Here is a 6,000-nt window from a genome sequence, read left to right as displayed (position 1 = left end):
CTGTCTGTGTGTTCCGGGCATAACAAGGCATCCCACCATGTGGCATGTGTGTCCCATATGATCCATGGGAGACTCGGGAGTGCAGTATTGTTGTATTGTATTGTTGTTAATTCTATTCTATTAGGAGTGATTTGTGACAGAAAGGTACCAGCCAGAGTGAGAGGGAAGACAAGATGGTAGTGAGACCAGCCATGCATGCTGTACAGGTGTGTAGGATGGGTGACAAATTCCAAATGTACTTTGTCAATGAATTTAGCTTTCTCTAAAACTATGAAACATTTCAAAGATTCCATTTCAGGCAAACATGTCCATTGTAAGATGAACCTAAATAGGTTTGAATGGGGTTTCTATAGGTGTAAGTATGTAGGACTAGTAGCATGCCAAAGTTTGTGCTATTGCCATTGAGAATGCATTGGGCGTTTAAGTTAAATAACTGAGAAACTACAAATCATTTCAAAGTAAAAAGTTCCAGCATGTGTCTCCACAGTAAGCTGAATTATAAAATGTGTGAATGGAGTTTCTAGGTGAAAGTGCTTTTTTGACGTGCCAATATCTGCCATTGAGCCCCATTATAAATTTCTCAAATTTGAAAGCACTATATATTTCTAAAACTATGAAACATTTCAAAGATTCCATTTCAGGCAAACATGTCCACCGTAAGATGAACCTAAATAGGTTTGAATGGGGTTTCTAGGTGTAAGTATGTAGGACTAGTAGCATGCCAAAGTTTGTGCTATTGCCATTGAGAATGCATTGGGCGTTTAAGTTAAATAACTCAGAAACTACAAATAATTTCAAAGTAAAAAGTTCCAGCATGTGTCTCCACAGTAAGCTGAATTATAAAATGTGTGAATGGAGTTTCTAGGTGAAAGTGCTTTTTTGACGTGCCGATATCTGCCATTGAGCCTCATTATAAATTTCTCAAATTTGAAAGCACTATATATTTCTAAAACTATGAAACATTTCAAAGATTCTATTTCAGGCAAACATGTCCACCGTATGATGAACCTAAATAGGTTTGAATGGGGTTTCTATAGGTGTAAGTATGTAGGACTAGTAGCATGCCAAAGTGTGTGCTATTGCCATTGAGAATGCATTGGGCGTTTAAGTTAAATAACTCAGAAACTACAAATCATTTAAAAGTAAAAAGTTCCAGCATGTGTCTCCACAGTAAGCTGAATTATAAAATGTGTGAATGGAGTTTCTAGGTGAAAGTGATTTTTTTGACGTGCCATAGAGCTGCCATTGAGCCCCATTATAAATTTCTCAAATTTGAACGCACTATATATTTCTAAAACTATGAAACATTTCAAAGATTTCTTTTCAGGCAAACATGTCCACCGTAAGATGAACCTAAATAGGTTTGAATGGGGTTTCTATAGGTGTAAGTATGTAGGACTAGTAGCATGGCAAAGTTTGTGCTATTGCCATTGAGAATGCATTGGGCGTTTAAGTTAAATAACTCCGAAACTACAAATCATTTCAAAGTAAAAAGTTCCAGCATGTGTCTCCACAGTAAGCTGAATTATAAAAAGTGTGAATGGAGTTTCTAGGTGAAAGTGCTTTTTTGACGTGCCAATATCTGCCATTGAGCCCCATTGTGAATTTCTCAAATTTGAAAGCACTATATTTCTATATTTCTAACTATGAAACATTTCAAAGATGTCCACCGTAAGATGAACCTAAATAGGTTTGAATGGGGTTTCTAGGTGTAAGTATGTAGGACCATAGACGTAGACGCCCTTTCCGGCTCTGAGGCGCGTGTCACCATTGAAGGCACAATTTTCCCGACATTCCAGCGTGCGTAACATAAGTCCCGGAAAAGACGCGCTGTGATTGGCCAGTAGTCACTTGAGTGACAGCGAGAGACATGGAGGAGTCGCATGAGTGACGTCACTTGGGCAGCGACGCAGTCGCCTTCAGCAAATGCCTTCAGCACTTCTAAATAAGAAAGCTGCGGAGAACTGTTGCTTTGTGTTCACTCTTTAATGTTTTCTGTTAGTAATCTAATCCCCCCTGGCTCTGATGTTGTATTGTATAACTTTGTTGTTTGTGTTTGTTTGTTTGTCTTGTTTTGTATTGTAATGTATATTGTCATGACAGATTTGTTAAAAAAAAAAAAAAAGCCTTCAGCACTGCACTTCCGCCTTCATTGGGATACACGTCGCTCCAATGAACTGCAACGGCCAGTGAGGCATCTATTTCTTATAATATCTATGTGTAGGACTAGTAGCATGGCAAAGTTTGTGCTATTGCCATTGAGAATGCATTGGGCGTTTAAGTTAAATACGGCAGAAACTGCCTGTCATAATTTCTCCCTATTCCAAAGCCCACATTATATATTTAAACTATTTTCAGCAATGGTACACTCAGTGGGTAGATCTTGTTGAGCTGGTCATTTTGAAAGTAGATCTCAGCTCAGCTTGGACCTGGAGATGGCAGAATTGAGGATGCTAAGATTCTCATCACAGGATCATAAATGAATACATTAGACTAGAGGATGAGCCCATGTTATAAAGGTGTGGGGATAAAACGTTGAGATGGTTTGGACATGCCGTGCAGACATGGGCTGAGGGGTACATCAGGAGAAGGACACCGAAGATGGAGCTGCCAGGCAAGAGGAGAGGAAGCCAAACAGGAGGTTCATGGCTGCGGTGAGAGAGGACATGCAGGTGGTTGGAGTGAGCAAGGAAGATGGAAACAGATGATCCACTGCAGTGACCCCGATAGGAATTAGTCGGAAGAAGAAGAAGAAGAAGACCTGGCAGTTGGGTCACTGTTAGCTCTGATAACGTTTCTTTGTAACAGTGCAAGCAATTGCCCGACCACAGCGTCACAACCAGTTCTGCAGGGAGCGGGGGGAAGTCTGGCACTATAGGCCAAGTTCACCACATTCTGCAGGGCTCACTGTTCCTATAGGAAGAGCTATTCCCTACCAAACGGTGACAGCCATCATCGGAATGCTCGGCGTGGTAGCTGAGCAGAAGGAGTTCAGGCCCTTCTGTGACACTTTGAATTTCCTCAGCTGCCTGCAAGGTAAGGGGGGTGTAGGTCCTCTGCCATCGTGTACAAAAGCCCACGATCATATCCTGGGTTTTTGCTGACATTCAAGAAGAGGCTGCCGTCCTGCCACCACAGTGACAGGTCTGTGCACCTGAGGCCTCCTCATCGACGTTTGTGCTCGAGACCATTACAGCCACACTGTCTACAGGTAATTGGGGTTTCTCAGCACTGGGTCTGGCTGCCTCTATCCTTGCACAGATAGTAGTGAGCTCAGTCTGAATAGATCTTACAGGGGATATACACAGTGATGTATATTCAACAGTGGTAAAAGAAAAACAACAGGAAAAGAGGAAGGACGAGAAGCTGAAAGGAGGGGAAAGCATGAACACAAGGAAGGGAAGGGAAAGATTAATTCAGAGAAGAAGGCATAAAAAAGAAGCAAGGAAGTGAAGGAGAAAAGAGGAGGGAAGACAGGGAGTGAGGCGAAGGCTGGTGGGAAAAAAAGGAGGAATGCGAGAAGGGGAAAGGGCATGCGTTCATTGCCAAGTGACTATACTGTATGTTAGGTAATGAAAGCTCTCAGTACTAGACTGTGAATGCATCATTGACTCCATGCTGCTATAGTCATTGACCTGCATAACAAGCTGCCATTAAACACACTGTCACATCTGACGCCAACTTGATCAGGCACCAAGAATAACGAGAGCATAATGATAGGGGGTGTGCGTGTGTGCGTGTGTGTGTGTGTGTGTGTGAGAGAGAGAGAGAGAGAGAGAGAGAGAGACACAGAGAGAGAGAGAGAGAGAGAATGAAGAACTTCAGCACTCTTAAGCCCTAACCACACCAAAGGGTCACCATGCAACTCCTTGGGTCCAAACGGTTGCAAGGAGTTAACGCTAAAACCTTCTCGACCCTTTGGTGTGGTTTGGGCCAATATTGAATTCCATGCGTTGAATCACTAGGGTCAACGTGGGTCAACGTGCAACAAGACATATCACACCAGAGGGACAACGCTAAAACCGTCTTGACCCTTTGGTGTGGTTAGGGCTTAAAATAAACGTAAGAAATGTAAGCACTAAGCATGCTTGTTTTTGTATTTGATATTGCTATATTTACTCGTATTATTTATTTAAAAAGAAACAGCAATGTGTGGGAATCTTGCACAAAAATATATTTCACCCTCCATTTTATACTCTTATAGCGATGTGACACTAAAGTGAGGTTTTGGTGATTTTCCAGAGTGTCAGTCTCCTGGCATTACAAGCATTTGAAAAACCCTGCAGCAATGGCAAAACATTATCATCACAAATGTGATGCTGAAAATGTCATGTCAGCGAGGGACTATCAATTAATTAATTGGGATCAATAGACCACAAATGTAATAATGTAAAAATCCAATTATACAAGAATTATTACAATTACTCTAAAACATGTATCCATCTAATTGATTTGATTATGATATACCTTGTTTTTGTTTATGTTCTTCAAATGTAAAACTTGTTTCCTTGCACTGGACAAACAATTTGTGGACTGTGAAAAGGACTTTTAACTTATCTTGGTAAGAGGGCTCTTAAGTCTTGGCCAAAATGTGTTCTTACTTAAGAGAAGTTCTTACAAAATAAAAACAATGATGAATCCCAGAAATCAATGTGTACAACGAAATGTGTATAGATACTAACGAAACTAAGTGAACACCTAGTCTATGTAGCACCACTGATCCGGCTGATGTGTCCATGGAGATCTCTGTATCTGTAAATCCTTTTCCCTTTTATCCTCATATATGGAGATCTCTGTGTGTGTGTGTGTGTGTGTGTGTGTGTGTGTGTGTGTGTGTGTGTGTGTGTGTGTGTGTGTGTGTGTGTGTGTGTGTGTGTGTGTGCATGCTGTGACGGTACAGAGAGACGGTAGGTGTGTAGCTAATGATGTGGCCTCATAATGAGGAGGAGGCCGCAGCTGTTCAAATACTCCCACATTGCAATAGTGTGACCCTCATTATGCTCCTGTGGATATATGGTGCAGACATGATGACAGGCTGTGTGTGCTCACTGGAAGATCCACCGTGTTCATTCACCTCTCAGAGTGTGCACATGTAACCAAATGGACCTGTGACCGTCTATTTGAGAGAATGGGAGAAATGTGCTTATGATGTGGACCAGGGACGTGCAGAGAATGTTAGAGAGGCAGGGGCTGAAATACCCTAAAAGGGCACTTTTAGCATTCTTTCAGGATCTACAAGTTGAGAGCTTGTAAATCAGAAATTTTCAAGCAAGCACTGTATAGCTATTGGAGATGCGGCGTACAACATGGATTTCTACACACATTCTTTCAGCCCAAAATGCTGTGTTCAACTTCAGGAGAGTGCGGAAAAAGACAATTCTCCTGAATGCTGTGTTATATGTGGGTATATGACATGCAGTGGCGTGCACAGATAGACACTAGGTGGTGCTAGAGCACAATACAAATTGTACAGTGTACACTGTACAGTATGCGGACCATGGTGACATTGATCAATTCTTGATAAAAAGCTTCTAATATATTATTTATGCCCCAAAATCTATACATCTCACACTATTAAGGCAACCGGCTGGTTCCACGCGCTGCACAAGGTGCCCTTTTTTCACTTGAGCACCTGCCCATCTAAATGTCTGTGCACGCAACTGATGACATGGACAAGTATATGCTGCATTCATGGTCTGGAGAGGGCAGTTTTTTACAAACATGTAAAAGGCCGCTCAGCTGTAGTCACGGCTGTGCAGACTGCAGAGGTGCTCGTCCGAGTTGATGGTCACATCATTTTTCGACCACGGTCGAGATCATGGATTACACAATGCCACGCCAGACTTCCCGGTCCTTCATTGCCATTCCCAGTGCATGCTTACTGATGCATGTCTCCCTATAGCGATAACATCAGGGAACGACAGTTTTCTATACCTCTGGTCTACTTTGAGTTCAGGATTCCAGAGACGAAGGTAAGATATAACCTCACGATCAGCTCTG

This window comes from Electrona antarctica (assembly GCF_951216825.1).
Source record: "Electrona antarctica genome assembly, chromosome: 18".
NCBI lineage: Eukaryota > Metazoa > Chordata > Actinopteri > Myctophiformes > Myctophidae > Electrona > Electrona antarctica.
The sequence above is the reverse complement of the archived record's forward strand: the minus strand, read 5'-3'. Positions refer to the sequence as shown.